Consider the following 16152-nt stretch of genomic DNA (forward strand, 5'->3'; position numbering starts at 1 on the left):
GCACCTTTAAGACTAACAGAAGTATTGGGAGCATAAGCTTTCGTGGGTGAGAACCTCACTTCTTCAGATGCTCTTGCTCTTGCATCTGAAGAAGTGAGGTTCTCACCCACGAAAGCTTATGCTCCCAAGTTCCGACAATAGACCCAGCAAAGTTTGACTTTGGAGATTCACTGTTGTCCAAGGAGCGGAAAGATCGCCTGAGGAGGAAACTTTGTGAAAGATCCAAGGTGTTCTCATTGCATGAGTGGGATGTGGGATGTGCAAAAGGAGTAGAGCACAACATCAGACTGCATGACTCTCGACCTTTCAGGGAGAGATCTAGGAGGATTGCCCTCTCCGAGATGGAAGATGTGCGACAACATCTTCAGGATCTGGCTGCGAATGGCATCATTACAGAGTCCCGCAGCCCATACGCCTCACCCATTGTGGTGGTCCGTAAAAAGAATGGGAAAATCCGGATGTGTATTGACTACCGCACCCTAAACCGCCGTACTGTGGTTGACCAGTACACAATGCCCCGAGTCCAAGATGCCTTATACTGTTTGCTGGGAAGCCAGTGATTCTCTGTGTTGGATCTTCGGAGTGGATACTACCAGATCCCTCTGGGTGAAGAAGATAAGGAGAAGTCAGCCTTCATCTGCCCATTAGGGTTTTATCAGTTTGAACGCATGCCCCAAGGGATTTCTGGAGCACCTGCCACATTTCAACGTCTTATGGAGAAAGTTGTGGGAGACATGAATTTACTGCAAGTGATAGTTTATTTGGATGACCTGATTGTGTTTGGAAGAACCTTGGAGGAGCACGAAGAAAGACTTCTTAAAGTGCTTGATAGGTTAGAGGATTATGGTTTGAAGCTTTCAATTGACAAATGTCAGTTCTGCAGGACCTCAGTGAAGTATGTGGGTCACATTGTGTTCCAAGAGGGTGTGAGTACTGATCCTGATAAAATAGAAGCACTCACTACGTGGCCATGTCCAAGTAACTACAGAGAACTCAAGACCTTTTTTGGGTTTAGTGGCTACTACCGCAGATTTGTGAAAAACTATGCTACGATTGTAAAACCTCTGAATGATCTTACCAGGGGATACCAGTCCAGCAAGAACAAATCTAAGACCAAGAATAAGGGGAGGTCCCCAAAGCCTCCTGTGCAGAGACACTATGGCCCCTTCAAAGCATTTGGGCCATGGTGGGATGAGAGATGTGAAAGGGCTTTTCGAGAAATCATTACTTGCCTAACTCATGCTCCGGTCCTAGTCTTTGCTGACCCAAGCAAGCCATTTATCCTGCATACTGATGCCAGTTTGGAGGGTCTGGGAGCAGTACTGTACCAGGAAGTGGAAGGAAAACATAAACCTGTAGCCTTTGCCAGCCGAGGACTGTCCGATAGTGAAACTTGCTATCCCACCCACAAGCTGGAGTTCTTGGCCTTGAAATGGGCCATCACTGAGAAATTTCGAGACTACTTGTATGGTGCTCAGTTCCAGGTGTAGACAGATAACAACCCACTGACCTATGTGTTAACAAGTGCTAAGCTGGATGCTACAGGGCAAAGATGGGTGGCCGCTTTGCCTAGCTATGACTTCAACATTCAATACCGATCAGGGAGAAGCAATGTAGATGCAGATGCATTGTCCAGGCGTCCACAGGCACCAGGAGTTGCTGTGATACCCACAGATGGAGTGAGGGCTATTTGCAGTGTGAGTTGCCGAGAGCCAGAGGCCCATGAGAGTCTTCATGGAAGTGCTGCAGAAGCTTTGGGCCTGCCCCCTGAGTGCGTGCTTTCAGCTTCAGTGAACTATATTGCATTGGACCAATCTCCTTTGCCCATGCTCAATGCAGCTGACTGGCAGGAAGCCCAGCTGCAAGATATTGACATTCGTGATACACTACTTGCCAAAAGGGAGGGGCGAAGCCCAGCTGTGGTTGTCCCACCTAACCCAGAGGGTAAATTACTATTGAGAGAATGGACCAAACTAAAACTGATTCAGGGAGTGCTACACCGAGTGACCACAGACCCTTTACAAAAGCAATGAGCACAGCTAGTGCTGCCAAAAGAGTACAGAGCCCTGGCCATGAGGGCCCTGCATGATGACTTTGGACATTTAGGGATGGAGAGGACCCTGGAACTTGTTCGTAGTAGGTTCTTGTGACGGAGCAGGGAGCAGGGCAGATTTGACCTGGGAATGTTGCAGGGGGGTTGCAGTGGGGATGTGGGACTTCCCTTGAAGGAAGCTACCTGAGCTGTAACCTGAGCCAGGAACGGGGGTGGGGAGAATTAACACCTTCTGCCCGGGAGACTGAACAAAGGAGAGGAGCAGCGGGAGGAGTTTGGAGTTAGTTTCGGTTGGGGCTGGGTGGTGCAACGCAGGGAACCCCAAGCTGGGGTCCAAGCTCCCTGAACCTCCCCGAGGGACCTAATTGAGGGGGTCTGGTCGTACCTACACGCTCTGCTTGAGACTGTGTTCCTGTCCTTAAATAAACCTCCTGCTTTACTGGCTGGCTGAGAGTCACAGTGAATCTCGGGAAGAGGGGTGCAGGGCCCTAACTCCCCCACAATCCGCAACAACTGGTGGCAGCGGCGGGATCTACTGCACCCCGTGGACGGCGCTTCCTGCAGTAAGTGACTGGGGAGCAGTAAAACGAAGGGGGATTGACGGGGACCAGGCGCGCTGAAGAGTGAGAGAGAGACGGTTATTACCCCTGGGAGTGTGTGACCAGCGAGAAGGACTTTTGCAGTAACAGGGTCCCCCGAGGGGATCGCAGCGAGTGGTCCCAGGGGCGGAGGAGTCTGCAGCTCGACCCTGGCAGAGAGGTGGTGACCTCGAGAAGGGCTGGCACACTAGGGGGCCCCCTGGGAACTGTGGGGAGCTGTGAGCACACAGGCCGGTGAGTGGCCAGCAGGAAGATGTATGCCAAGCGGCTTAAGAGCGACCTGGTGGAGCTGTGCAAGCAGAGGCGGCTGCGCATTGGGAGGCTCACCAAAGAACAGCTCATTGCCCAGCTGGAGGCAGAAGATCGCGCGAATGAACTGATCCCTGTGTCTCAGGGAAGCAGCCTGGCAAATGCAGCGCAGGCACCAGTGTCTGTCCCAGCTGGGAGTGGTCAGCCGGCTGCTGAGGGCGTCCCGAGACCCCTCCTTCCTATGCCTAGGGGAAGGGTGGGGAGGAGCCCAGCAAATACCGAAGGCGCCGGGGCCCCCCCGGCCAGCAGGGGGTCCCCCCGGCGAAGCTCGCCGGCCAGCAGAGGATCCTCCCGGCGACGTTCGGCATCCGGGGAGCGGAATTGGCTGGAATGGGAGAAAGAGCTAAAACTGAGAGAGCTGGAGGATCGTGAACAACAGAGACAGCATGAACGGGAGGAGAAAGAGAGACAGAGACAGCATGAACGGGAGGAGAAAGAGAGACAGCATCAGCATGAACGGGAGGAGAAAGAGAGACAGCATCAGCGTGAACGGGAGGAGAAAGAGAGACAGCGTCAGCAGGAACGGGAGGAGAATGAGAGACAGAGACAGGAGAATGAGAGACAGCGTCAGCATGACCTGGAACTGGCGAGATTGAAGGGCAGCGAACCCCCGGCTGCGGTGAGTGAGGGAGGACCCAGGACTGCACGGAGCTTTGATAAGTGCATCATGGCCCCATACAAGGAGGGGGAGGACATGGATGACTTCCTGGAGGCCTTTGAGACGGCCTGCAAGCGGCACCGGGTGGATCCCGCGGACAGACTCCGGGTCCTTACCCCCTTACTGGACCCCAAATCCGTGGCATTGTACCGCCAACTGGGAGAGGCAGAGAAAGGGGACTACGAACTATTCAAAAAGGCCCTGCTACGAGAGTTTGGGCTGACTCCTGAGATGTACCGGGAAAGGTTCCGGAGTCAAGATAAAACCCCTGAGATCTCATATCTGCAACTAGCCGTCCGCATGGAAAGATACGCCAGCAAGTGGGCTGGTGGGGCCCAGACGAAGGAGGACCTGATTAAACTGCTGGTACTGGAGCAACTGTATGAGCGGTGCCCATCCGACCTGAGGCTGTGGTTGGTGGACAGAAAGCCAGAGAACCCGCGACACGCCAGGCAGCTGGCTGATGAGTTTGTAAAGAGCCGGTCAGGGGGTGGCAGGGAGGAGCCCCAAAGGAACAGGCCCGCCGCGATGCAGAGAGAGAGTCACCCTGGGACCTCCCAAAGGGGGAATATGGGGAATCCCCTCCCACGGGGAAGGCCCAGCATCAGGGACAACCGACCGGCTCGAGGGGACCCACGGGACCTGAGCTGCTATTACTGCGGCCGAAGAGGCCACGTTCGGGCCCAGTGCCCCAAGCTCAAGGACAGACTGAGCAGACCGAACCCGCACCGGGTTAACTTGGTAGAGGCCCAGACGGACGAGGGGCCGGCTTCCCACGCGAGAGGGGCTGGCAGCTTATCAACTGCTCAAGAGAGAGAAGGGCCCCCGGCCAGCTTCTCTGGGGGGCCAGATGCTCCGGATTCAAAGTTCTCCGTTTACAGGGTTGGCGCGGGGCTGTCCCTGCGGAGCGAGTGCCTTGTTCCCCTGGAGGTGGATGGGAAGAAAGTTTATGGATACTGGGACACGGGCGCAGAGGTGACACTGGCCCGGCCCGAGGTGGTGGCCCCAGATCGGGTGGTGCCCAACACCTTCCTGACCCTGACCGGGGTGGGCGGGACCCCATTCAAGGTTCCCGTAGCGAGGGTACACCTGAAATGGGGGGCCAAGGAGGGCCCCAAGGACGTGGGAGTGCACCACCATTTGCCCACTGAGGTGTTGATGGGGGGGGACCTAGAGGACTGGCCAAGCAGCCCCCAGACCGCCTTAGTCGTGACCCGTAGCCAGAGCCGGCGAGGGGCACTACGCCCTGACCTTGGGAAGGATGTCCCACCGGAGGCACCGAACCCTTCCCGGGTGGGGAGGGAACACCCAAGGACAGGCCACGGGGTGGCTGGGGCTTCCGACCCAGCCGACGAGAGGGAGCAGGTCCCCATCCCTTCCCCAGCCGCCGAGTTCCAGGCCGAGTTGCAGAAGGACCCCTCCCTGCGGAAGCTAAGGGGCCTGGCTGACCTCAGTGTGGTACAGACCATGAGGAGAGGATGCAAGGAGAGGTTCCTGTGGGAGAAGGGGTTCCTGTACCGAGAGTGGGCTCCCCCGGGGGAAGTGGAGTCGTGGGGGATCAGGAGGCAGCTGGTGGTTCCCCAGAAGTTTCGCCACAAGCTACTGTACCTGGCCCATGACATCCCTCTCGCAGGGCACCAGGGGATCCGGCGCACCAGGCAGAGGCTGCTACAGAACTTTTACTGGCCCGGGGTCTTCACCAACGTCCGGCAGTACTGCCGATCCTGTGACCCCTGCCAGAGGGTGGGGAAGGCCCGGGACAAGGGGAAGGCAGCATTGAGACCTTTGCCCATCATAGAGGAGCCTTTCCAGAAGGTGGCCATGGACATAGTGGGACCTCTCAGCAAGACGACCCGGTCTGGGAAGAAATACATCCTGGTGGTGGTAGATTTCGCCACCCGCTACCCCGAGGCAGTGCCCTTATCGTCCATTGAAGCAGACACTGTGGCGGATGCGCTGCTGACCATTTTCAGCCGAGTGGGGTTCCCCAAGGAAGTCTTGACGGACCAAGGGTCCAACTTCATGTCGGCCCTACTCCGGTGCTTGTGGGAGAGATGTGGGGTCCGGCACAACTGGGCCTCAGCATATCACCCCCAATCCAACGGGCTGGTGGAAAGGTTCAATGGGACGCTAAAAATGATGCTGAAAACATTTATGAATCAGCACCCACAGGACTGGGACAAGTACTTACCTCACCTGCTGTTTGCGTACAGGGAGGTACCCCAGGAGTCTACCGAGTTTTCGCCTTTCGAACTGCTATATGGAAGACGGGTAAGGGGGCCCCTGGACCTGATGAGAGACGAATGGGAGGGGAAGGCCACTCCTGACGGAGAGTCGGTGGTGGAGTATGTCCTGACCTTCCGGGAACGACTTGCCGAGCTCATGGGCCTGGCCAGGGAGAATCTGGCCACAGCCCAGAGGAAGCAGAAGGTCTGGTATGACCGCACAGCACGGGCCCGCACCTTCGCCACTGGGGATCAGGTGATGGTCCTCATCCCCGTGAGGAAAAACAAACTCCAGGCCGCCTGGGAAGGGCCCTTCAAGGTTGTCAAGCAACTAAACGAGGTAAACTATGTGGTGGAGCTGTCGAACCGGGCACACCACCACCGGGTGTACCATGTGAATATGATGAAGCCATATTATGACAGGGGGAATATGGTGTTGGCCGTGTGTGGACAGTGGGAGGGGCAGGGAGATGACCCTTTAGTAGATCTATTCCCTGGGACAAGAGTTGGCTTCCCCCTGGAAGCAATTCCCCTCTCTGATCGGCTAACCCCTGCCCAGCGAGCTGAGATCGGAGGGGTGCTGCATCTGTACCAGCAGCTGTTTTCCAACCAGCCTGGACGCACTAATCTGACTGTCCACCGGGTGCAGACAGGATCGCACCCGCCTATAAAATGCTCCCCCTTCCGAGCCACAGGGAAAACTGCTCAGGACCTGGAAAGAGAGGTCAATGACATGCTGGCTTTGGGGGTGATCCAGCCGTCTTCCAGCCCTTGGGCCTCGCCGGTGGTGCTGGTCCCCAAAAAGGACGGGTCGATCCGGTTCTGTGTGGACTATCGGAAGCTCAATGCCATCACTGTAGCCGATGCCTACCCCATGCCCAGGCCGGACGAGCTCCTAGACAAGCTGGGAGGTGCTCGGTACCTTACCACCATGGATCTTACAAAGGGCTATTGGCAAGTGCCGCTGGATGCAGATGCCAGGCTGAAATCGGCCTTTGTCACCCCTCTGGGGCTCTATGAGTTCCTGACCCTGCCCTTCGGCCTCAAGGGAGCGCCGGCCACCTTCCAGCGCCTGGTGGATCAGCTACTGAGGGGGATGGAGAGTTTTGCCGTGGCGTATATCGATGACATCTGTGTCTTTAGCCAGACCTGGGAGGACCACATATCCCAGGTTAGACAAGTGCTGGACCGACTCCAGAAGGCTGGGCTGACCGTAAAACCGGAGAAGTGCAAGGTGGGGATGGCTGAGGTATCCTACCTAGGCCACCGGGTGGGAAGCGGCTGCCTAAAGCCGGAACCAGCCAAAGTGGAGGTGATCAGAGACTGGCCCGCTCCTCAAACCAAAAAGCAGGTCCAAGCCTTTATTGGGATGGCAGGGTACTATCGGAGGTTCGTGCCCCACTTTAGCGCCATAGCCGCCCCCATCACTGAGCTGTGCAAGAAGGGGAAGCCAGACAAAGTGGTCTGGACCGAGGAGTGCCAGGAGGCTCTCCGGGCGCTGAAGGAGGCTCTGGTCAGTGGCCCAGTTCTGGCAAACCCAGACTTTGACAAGCCCTTTATGGTGTTCACCGACGCCTCAGACACAGGACTGGGGGCGGTGTTAATGCAGGAGGATGAAAAGGGGGAGACACCCCATCGTGTACCTGAGCAAGAAGTTGCTACCCCGGGAGCAGAACTACGCGGCCATCGAGAAGGAATGCCTGGCCATGGTGTGGGCCCTCAAGAAACTAGAGCCATATCTCTTTGGGCGTCACTTCACCGTGCACACCGACCACTCTCCCCTGACCTGGCTGCACCAGATGAAAGGAGCCAACGCCAAGCTCCTGAGATGGAGCCTGCTCCTGCAGGATTATGACATGGACGTGGTTCATGTGAAGGGATGTGACAACCTGACAGCGGACGCGTTGTCCCGGAGAGGGAGCCCTGAACTTCCCCAGGTCACTGGTCAGAGTGACCCCGCTCAGTTCAGTCTCGAAGGGGGGAGAGATGTGACGGAGCAGGGAGCAGGGCAGATTTGACCTGGGAATGTTGCAGGGGGGTTGCAGTGGGGATGTGGGACTTCCCTTGAAGGAAGCTACCTGAGCTGTAACCTGAGCCAGGAACGGGGGTGGGGAGAATTAACACCTTCTGCCCGGGAGACTGAACAAAGGAGAGGAGCAGCGGGAGGAGTTTGGAGTTAGTTTCGGTTGGGGCTGGGTGGTGCAACGCAGGGAACCCCAAGCTGGGGTCCAAGCTCCCTGAACCTCCCCGAGGGACCTAATTGAGGGGGTCTGGTCGTACCTACACGCTCTGCTTGAGACTGTGTTCCTGTCCTTAAATAAACCTCCTGCTTTACTGGCTGGCTGAGAGTCACAGTGAATCTCGGGAAGAGGGGTGCAGGGCCCTAACTCCCCCACAATCCGCAACAGTTCTATTGGCCTCGGATGGCTGAAGATGTTCGCAGGAAGTGTGAGACCTGCGCTCAATGTGTTCAAAGGAAAACTCTGCCCACGAGGGCTGCATATCTGAAGAACATCACCAGCAACAAACCTCTGGAGCTGGTATGCATTGATTTCTTGTCTTTAGAAGTAGACAAGAGGAATATTGGGAACATTCTAGTAGTGACTGACCATTATATGTGATATGCGCAGGCATATCCCACACGTGATCAGAGGGCCACCACTGTTGCTCGAGTACTGTGGGAGAAATATTTCTCAGTTTATGGATTTCCAGCCCGGATACACTCAGATCAGGGGCGGGACTTTGAGAGTCACCTTCTGAAGGAGGTGCTGAGGATAGCGGGAATTAAAAAGTCTAGGACAACGCCTTATCACCCGCAAGGTGATCCTCAGCCAAAGAGGTTCAACTGAACCCTATTAGATATGTTGGGGACTTTGCGGCCAGAGCAGAAGGCAACCTAGAGCCAACATGTCGCATTTCTAGTGCACGCCTACAATGCCACAAAAAACGATGCTACAGGAGTCACCCCATATCTCTTAATGTTTGGGCGAGAACCAGGATTACCCATAGACCTGTGCTTTGGTGTATCAGAGGATGGAGATAGCTGTGAAACTCATCAGCAATATGTATCCCGACTAAGAGAAAAGCTGCAGGATGCTTATCACTTAGCTACATCTGTGGCTCGGAAGAATGCAGACCGCAACAAATAGCGATATGATGCTAGGGTACGTCTGCAAGAGCTCCAGCCGGGGGACAGAGTCCTGCTGCGAAATTTGGGTATTGCTGGCAAACACAAGATAGTGGACAGATGGAAGGCAATACCTTACTTGGTGATGGAAAAGCTAGGAGACCTGCCAGTCTACAAGATCAAACCTGAAGAGGGTCCAGGGCAGACAAAGACAGTGCATAGAAACCTTTTGCTCCCTGTGGGGGAATTGGTAGGCACCCCTTATGAGATGGGCCACGACAGGGCAACCAGGCAGAACGAAGATGCTGGACCAAAGCTGCCCTCCAACATGGACAGCCAGCCCCCTGCAGCTAACCTACCCCTATGCAGCACATCCAAGAGTGAGTCTGAGGAGGAAGACACAACCATGGTGTATCCTGGGATGGAGACTGAATCAAAAGAGAGCTCCTCCTCTTCTGCCCTAAACCCCATGGCAGAAGTATTTAGGCCCATTCCTGACACCCCTGAGCCACTGGTGAGACCCCCATGTGATGACACACACAGGTTATTGGACAGTGGAGACATACAGGTGGAGGATGTCCTGGGCATCTGGGACCCTCCACTGTTAGAACTAGAAATGCAGGGGCCTATGCCAGTAGCCGAGGGGCCCTCAAAGGAAACCTCTCCATCTGTCGTTCAAGAGGCTGTCCCCCTACCACGACAACAGAGATTCTCAATAGATGAGACAGGGTAATAAGACCAGTAAAATGGTTGACTTATGATGCACCTGGGGTGACTAGTGAGGAACCAATATGCTTAGCACACAGGCTTGTAGAAGCTAAAGTGGGCTGAGGCCCTTTGGAGGGAACCAGTGAGTTGGTATAACAGGGAGTGTGATTTGTCGGGACGACAAATTCTTGGCTGGTGGGAGGATGTAAGCAGAGTCAGGATGAGCTCTACCCTGACATCTGGTGGTGAATGATGGCGAGTGTGGAAAAGAACTCCAGGGGCTGATCTTGTTTGCATAGGCACACCCACCCGCCTGGCATGAGACAACAGCAACTGAAAGAGGTTACTTTGGCTGGTGTGGGATCCCCAGTTTCTCTGTTATTGGGGCAGGAAGAATAAAGTTTTGTTACCCTGATTCTGTGAATCAAGGCCAGTGGAACTGTTGTATGACAGAAGGACTGAGGCCTGGTCTACACTACGAGTTTAGGTCGACTTTAGCAGCTTTAAATCGAATTAAGCCTGGACACGTTCACATGACGAAGCCCTTTCTTCCGACTTAAGGGGCTCTTTAAACCGGTTTCTTTACTCCACCTCCGACGAGGGGATTAGCGATAAAATCGGCCTTAGCAGGTTGGAATTGGGGTAGTGTGGACGGAATTGGACGTTATTGGCCTCTGGGAGCTATCCCACAGTGCTTCATTGTGACCGCTCTGCACAGCACTCTCAACTCAGATGCACTGACCAGGTAGACAGGAAAAGCCCCGCGAACGTTTGAATTTCATTTCCTGTTTGCCCAGCGTGGAGAGCACAGGTGACCACACAGAGCTCATCAGCACAGGTAACCGTGATGGAGTCCCAGGATCGCAAAAGAGCTCCAGCATGGACCGAACGGGAGCTACGGGATCTGCTCGCCATATGGGGAGATGAATCAGTGCTAGCTGAACTCCGTAGCAGTACACGAAATGGCAAAATATTAGAAAAGGTCTCCAAGGCCATGAACGACAGAGGCCATAACAGGGACGCACAGCAGTGCCGTGTGAAAATTAAGGAGCTAAAGCAAGCCTATCACAAAGCCAGAGGGGCAAACGGAAGGTCTGGGGCAGAGCCGCAAACATGCCACTTCTACATGGAGCTGCATGCCATGCTACGGGGTGCAGCCACCACTACCCCAACCGTGTGCTATGACTCCGTCACTGGAAAAACACACAGGGAAGAGGGTTCAGGGTACGAGGAAGAGGAGGATGAAGATAATGTAGATAGCTCACAGCAGCAAGGAAGCGGAGAAACTGGTTTCCCCAACAGCCAGGATATGTTTATCACCCTGGACCTGGAGCCAGTAACCCCCGAACTCACCCAAGGCGTGCTCCCAGACCCTGAGGGCACACAGGGGACCTCTGGTGAGTGTACCTTTGTAAATATTACACATGGTTTAAAAGCAAGCGTGTTTAATGATTAATGATTCATTTGCCCTGGCAATCGCGGCCAGTACAGCTACTGGAAAAGTCTGTTAACATGTATGGGGATGGAGCAGAAATCCTCCAGGGACATCTCCAGAAAGCTCTCCTTCATGTAGTCCCAAAGCCTTTGCAAAAGGTTTCTGGGGAGGGCTGCCTTATCCCGTCCGCCATGGTAGGACACTTTACCACGCCAGGCCAGTAGCACGTAGTCTGGAATCATTGCATAACAAAGCATGGCAGCGTATGGTCCCGGTGTTTGCTGGCATGCAGACAACATCCATTCCTTATCGCTCTTTGTTATCCTCAGGAGAGTGATATCATTCACGGTCACCTGGTTGAAATGGGGTGATTTTATTAAGGGGACATTCAGAGGTGCCCGTTCCTGCTTGGCTGAACAGAAATGTTCCCCGCTGTTAGCCACATGGTGGGGGGAGGGGTGAAGCGATCATCCCAGAGAATTGGGTGTGGGGGGGGTGGTTAGTTGAGTTAGTGCTGCATGTTAACCCAGGAACCGCAGCCCTTCCTTTTACATTACAAACCCATTTTAAATGGCCAACCCAATGGGTGCTTGATATGGGAAATGAGGGCACTACTGTTTGAAACCATTCCCACATGTTAAGAAGGTTAAAAAAGCCAAAAGACTGTGGCTTACCATGGCTGCCTGCAAGCCGAAATCTGTTGCCTGACACTGTGTGAGTGATCTCTCAGACCAAACCGGCAGGCCCTCGATATAAGAGGAAAAATGCGACCTTGTAACGAAAGCACATGTGCTGTGTAATGTGAACAGCAAAATTTAATGTGAAAGATTGTACCCATTGTTCTCTAAAATTTGTCTTTTTTAACCACCTCTCCCTTCTCCTCCACCAGCTGCAAATGTTTCTCCTTCACCGAGGCTAGTGAAGATTAGAAGGAGAAAACGGCGGACTCGGGATGTCCTCCCACGCTGAAAGAGCACAGCAGAATGCGTGGAGGCAGTCAATGTCAGAGTACAGAAAAGCACAATATGAACGAGAGGAGAGGTGGCGGGCTGAATTGCGGGCAGAAGAGAGCAAGTGGTGGGCTGAAGATGATAGGTGGCATCAGCTTGCAGACAGAAGGCAAGAATCGATGCTCCGGCTGCTGGAGCATCAAACTGATATGCTCCAGCGTATGGTTGAGCTGCAGGAAAGGCAGCAGGAGCAGAGACTGCCGCTACAGCCCCTGTGTAACCAACAGCCCTCCTCCCCAAGTTCCATAGCCTCCTCACCCAGACGCCCAAGAACACGGTGGGGGGGCCTCCGGCCACCCAGTCACTCCACCCCAGATGATTGCCCGAGCATCAGAAGGCTGGCCTTCAATAAGAGTTAAAGTTTTGTGGAAGCAGAGAAAAGAACTGACAGAAGGGAACTGCAATGCATGACGTTTGTTAGCAAGAGTCAGGCTAACTGTAACCCTGATAACGCGAGATTTGTAGAAGCGAGGATTGTGTGAGGCGGGTGAGAAAGAGCTGTGTAAGAAGTTATGATGACCTCAGCATAGATAAAGTGTAGAAGACCTTGGGTAGATAAGGTATAGAAAATAATTGTATGTTGGCAAGAGTCAAAACAACTGAGGAAATGAGATATCAAGATGGCCTATGTATAAACAAAAATGCTGCTGTCTCTCATTATTTTTGTAATGAAAGGTATAAATGCTTGCTGTAATTAGTTACCAGGGAGAGACCTGTTTACCTCTCTCCCTCTGCACATGTGAGAGTTAATAAAGCTCTGACTTGCTGTACCTAAACAAATAGTGAGAACTCTGTTTTTCTCCGACAATTTGGGGGCTCGTCCGGGATGGCAACGCCCACTGAGGCAACGGCAGCTGCTACGGATCGTTCCCCTTCGAACCCCATGGCGCCACAATAGAGGTAAGAGACCTTTTGAAATCTCTATTGGGGTGTCGGAGGAGGACTGTCCGTGGGGCCGTCTGCCCCTGTTGGGCTCACGCCATCCGAACTTATTGACTGTGCAGCAAGGTCAGATGCTGAGCGGCGTAATAGGGGAATTGTTTGCCGCCCCCTGTAAGCATATGCTAGGTGCATAGGGTTTGCACCTGTGTTGAGGGGTTGTTACCGCCTCAAGAGGGGTTTTTACCGCCTCAAGTGATGCATCGAGGTACTTAGGAATAGTACCTGGAGGTACTCAGGAGTAGTACCTGGTAGAAGGCCTTGGTGTGTGTGTGTGTGTGTGTGTGTGTACACAGTGTGAATTGAGTGTTACCGGAAGACGCCCAGAGTACTCTGCGAAGTCTTTTGGCTCGTGACCAGAACTACTCTAACGCAAGCCCGGTAACTAGAGGATCTTTTAGGAGATCCGACCCATGTAGGTTGACTCGGCCTGGCATCGTCCGGCGAGGAGGCTACCTGGGTCTAGGAGTGTGTGCACCCATCTTCCCTCCCCTTTTCCTCTCCGTGTGAGCCACTGACAGTCTGACCATCTCACTGGATGCAACAGAGTAAGCGGCGCTTTCTCTCTGAGATTAGCCGACGCTCTTTGCTGAAGGGAGGTGTAGGGGGTCATGGCTATCCTTGTTAGTCACTCCTGTGTGAATACCCTGTAGGGAGAGTCCTTAGTTTATGAACCGCTAGCGCGGACAGGGCATCCTTCCCCTTTTGAGTGTGTGATTGGAAAAATGGGTGGGGGACAGTCTAAGTCTTCCCTCTCACCCCCTAAGGGTACCCCAGCTTATTTCATGTACGTACATTATGGCCCGAAAACCTGCAGGTATTTAGATAGTTGGAATCTTTACACGCGTGCAAATCCATCTAAACGATGTCCACTAGAAGGTACCTTTGATTTAGACAAACTTAAATACCTTAAAGAAACTCTGGCTTCACCAAAAGCCTCTGATACACAGTGGGAGCAATTTGTCTGTTGGTGGGAGGAAGCAACAAAGAGACTCCACGAGTCTCGAGTGCGGAGTCTAAAGGACTCCCAGGAAAAGTTAAAAGCCCAAGTGCAACATTTACAGCTTAAATGCAAGGCATCCAGCCGTCTTCCCCCTAGGGTGATTCCTTCAGCTCCTGTGTATCCTCTTCCCGCTCGAGCAATTCCTTCTACTCCCCTTTATCCCCAATTAGTTAGATCTGACAGTGAGGAGGAAACTGCTGAGGATATTTTAGATTTCTTCAGTAACATTCAGCAGCAGCAGCAGCCCGAGCTGCCTCCTCCCCCTGCACAGCCTGGGTCTGCTAACGAATCTCACCCGGCAGTGCCAGTTTCACCACCGCATGTATCAACTGCACACATTGTTCTCTCTTCCCCTGGGAGAGAAGCCTCTTCTTCACCACAAAGAGATGATTCTGAGCCTCCCAGTAGCTCCCCTGATTCTAATCCTTCTGAGGAAAGTACCCGTTATTTTACTAGAAGTGTGGCACATGCACTCCAGGTTCCTTTAAGAGACCTGCCTGGAAATGCAGGACAGTTGGTCACAGTGCATGCCCCGTGGTCACCAGGAGATTTGAGAAACTTGGTGAAGGAATTTCCCAACGTCAGGGAGGAACCAGAAAAGTTTAGAGACGAACTCCGGACGGTGGTTCAGTGTTATAATCCATCATGGGCAGACATTAATCAACTCTTGCGAATGATTATGCCAGCCGAAGTTCGACAACGGCTTACCAGGCAGGCAGCCTGGCCAGCTGCTGACCCTGGAATTGATCATAATTTGAGAGAGGCTAGGGACCGTCTCGTAAATTCTGTCACGGAAGTCTGCCCTAAGAAGACAGATTGGACAAAGATTACTTATTGTAAACAGAATAAAGGAGAGTCCGCTGCTGATTATCTAGATAGGCTGACTAAGGTTTTTGAACAGCATTCGGGAATTGCTCAGCCAGCTGAAAATGCCAGAGAAGCCGTAGGGGCTGCTTTTGTTCAGGGACTCTTACCAAAGATTCAGCAGCAGTTAAGAACTATCTGCATTGGCTGGCAAACTAAACCCCTTTCTGAATTGGTGATAGTCGCCAATCATTGTGCAGCTTGCATAGAGCAGAAGAAAGAGACTACTGAAACAAAACTGTTGACCCTGCAGTTAGAAACTTATCAAAACCAGAGCCGTGGGGGAATGAGAGGAGTACGAGGACGAGGACGAGGTCGTGGGCGAGGAAGAGGGAAAGGTCCCTTGTATCCTGCCCAACCTAGGTACACTGCATGCCACATTTGTGGCCAAGAGGGACACTGGAAAGATGCATGCCCAGCCTGATTGTCTCAGAACCCTCCACCTCCTTTCCCAAATCCTGAAGCATCTACCTTTACCCCACCAACTACCTCATACTAGGACAGCCTGAGGGAACGTAACTACATCATGAATCCTTTAATTCCCATTGATCAAGAAGGTCCTTTTGTAAACTGTGAAATTGAGGGACAAACTGTTACTTGTCTTGTGGATACTGGAGCTACTAGATCTGCTCTAAGATCCGAGGAGTTTCCCTCTGTTCCTTTGTCAACTTTGTCTGTAAATGCTGTGGGCATTTCAAATCAACCTGGTTCGCATCCTGTCACAAAACCCCTTGCTGTCTCACTAGGGCCCCTTGCTGACAAGCATGCATTCTTGCTCAGCCCCTCCTCTCCTGTGAATCTGCTGGGAAGGGATCTTTTGTGTAAATTAGGTTGTACTATCTATTGCACACCAGATGGCGTATTCTTACAGGTTCCTGATGAGAATACCAATCTAGTGTTGGCTACACTCCACATAGAGGAGCCAGCTAAATTACCAACAACTCGTAGCCCTGACCTTGTGCATTTGTTATCACAAGTTCCTCCTCATCTCTGGTCTCAGCATGCTAATGAAGTGGGACAGATTCGGACCGCTGAACCAGTTAAGATTTTTGTTGATCCTTCTAAAGCTTTGCCAAGAGTTCCCCAGTATCCTCTGCGTCCTGAGGCAGAGGAAGGTATAGCCCCAGTAATGGAGTCTTTATTACAGCAGGGTATTATTGTTGCTACCACTAGTTCTTGTAATACTCCTATCTTTCCTGTAAAGAAGCCAGGAAAGAACACT

The 16152-nt window shown here is 53.1% G+C and overlaps 1 protein-coding gene across 11 annotated transcripts in view; it reads right to left on the minus strand.

Annotated features, from left to right (window-relative positions):
• The window catches only part of LOC128823066 (zinc finger protein 3-like), an 80427-nt gene that overhangs the window by 30096 nt on the left and 34179 nt on the right, over window positions 1-16152 (minus strand). For 3 of the 11 annotated variants that reach the window (XR_008441643.1, XR_008441644.1, XR_008441645.1), the window contains 2 exons: window positions 11789-11860; window positions 11108-11467 (listed from right to left, as the gene is read on the minus strand). The exons of 5 other annotated variants lie outside the window; for them this stretch is intronic. The gene's annotated coding sequence lies outside the window, so the exon portion shown is untranslated. Of the gene's footprint in view, window positions 1-11107; window positions 11468-11788; window positions 11907-16152 lie in introns of those variants that run through there. 3 more of the 11 variants (XR_008441641.1, XR_008441642.1, XR_008441648.1) reach the window with 3 other exon arrangements.

The sequence above is a fragment of the Malaclemys terrapin genome, chromosome 15 (genome assembly GCF_027887155.1).
Source record: "Malaclemys terrapin pileata isolate rMalTer1 chromosome 15, rMalTer1.hap1, whole genome shotgun sequence".
Classification (NCBI taxonomy): domain Eukaryota; kingdom Metazoa; phylum Chordata; order Testudines; family Emydidae; genus Malaclemys; species Malaclemys terrapin.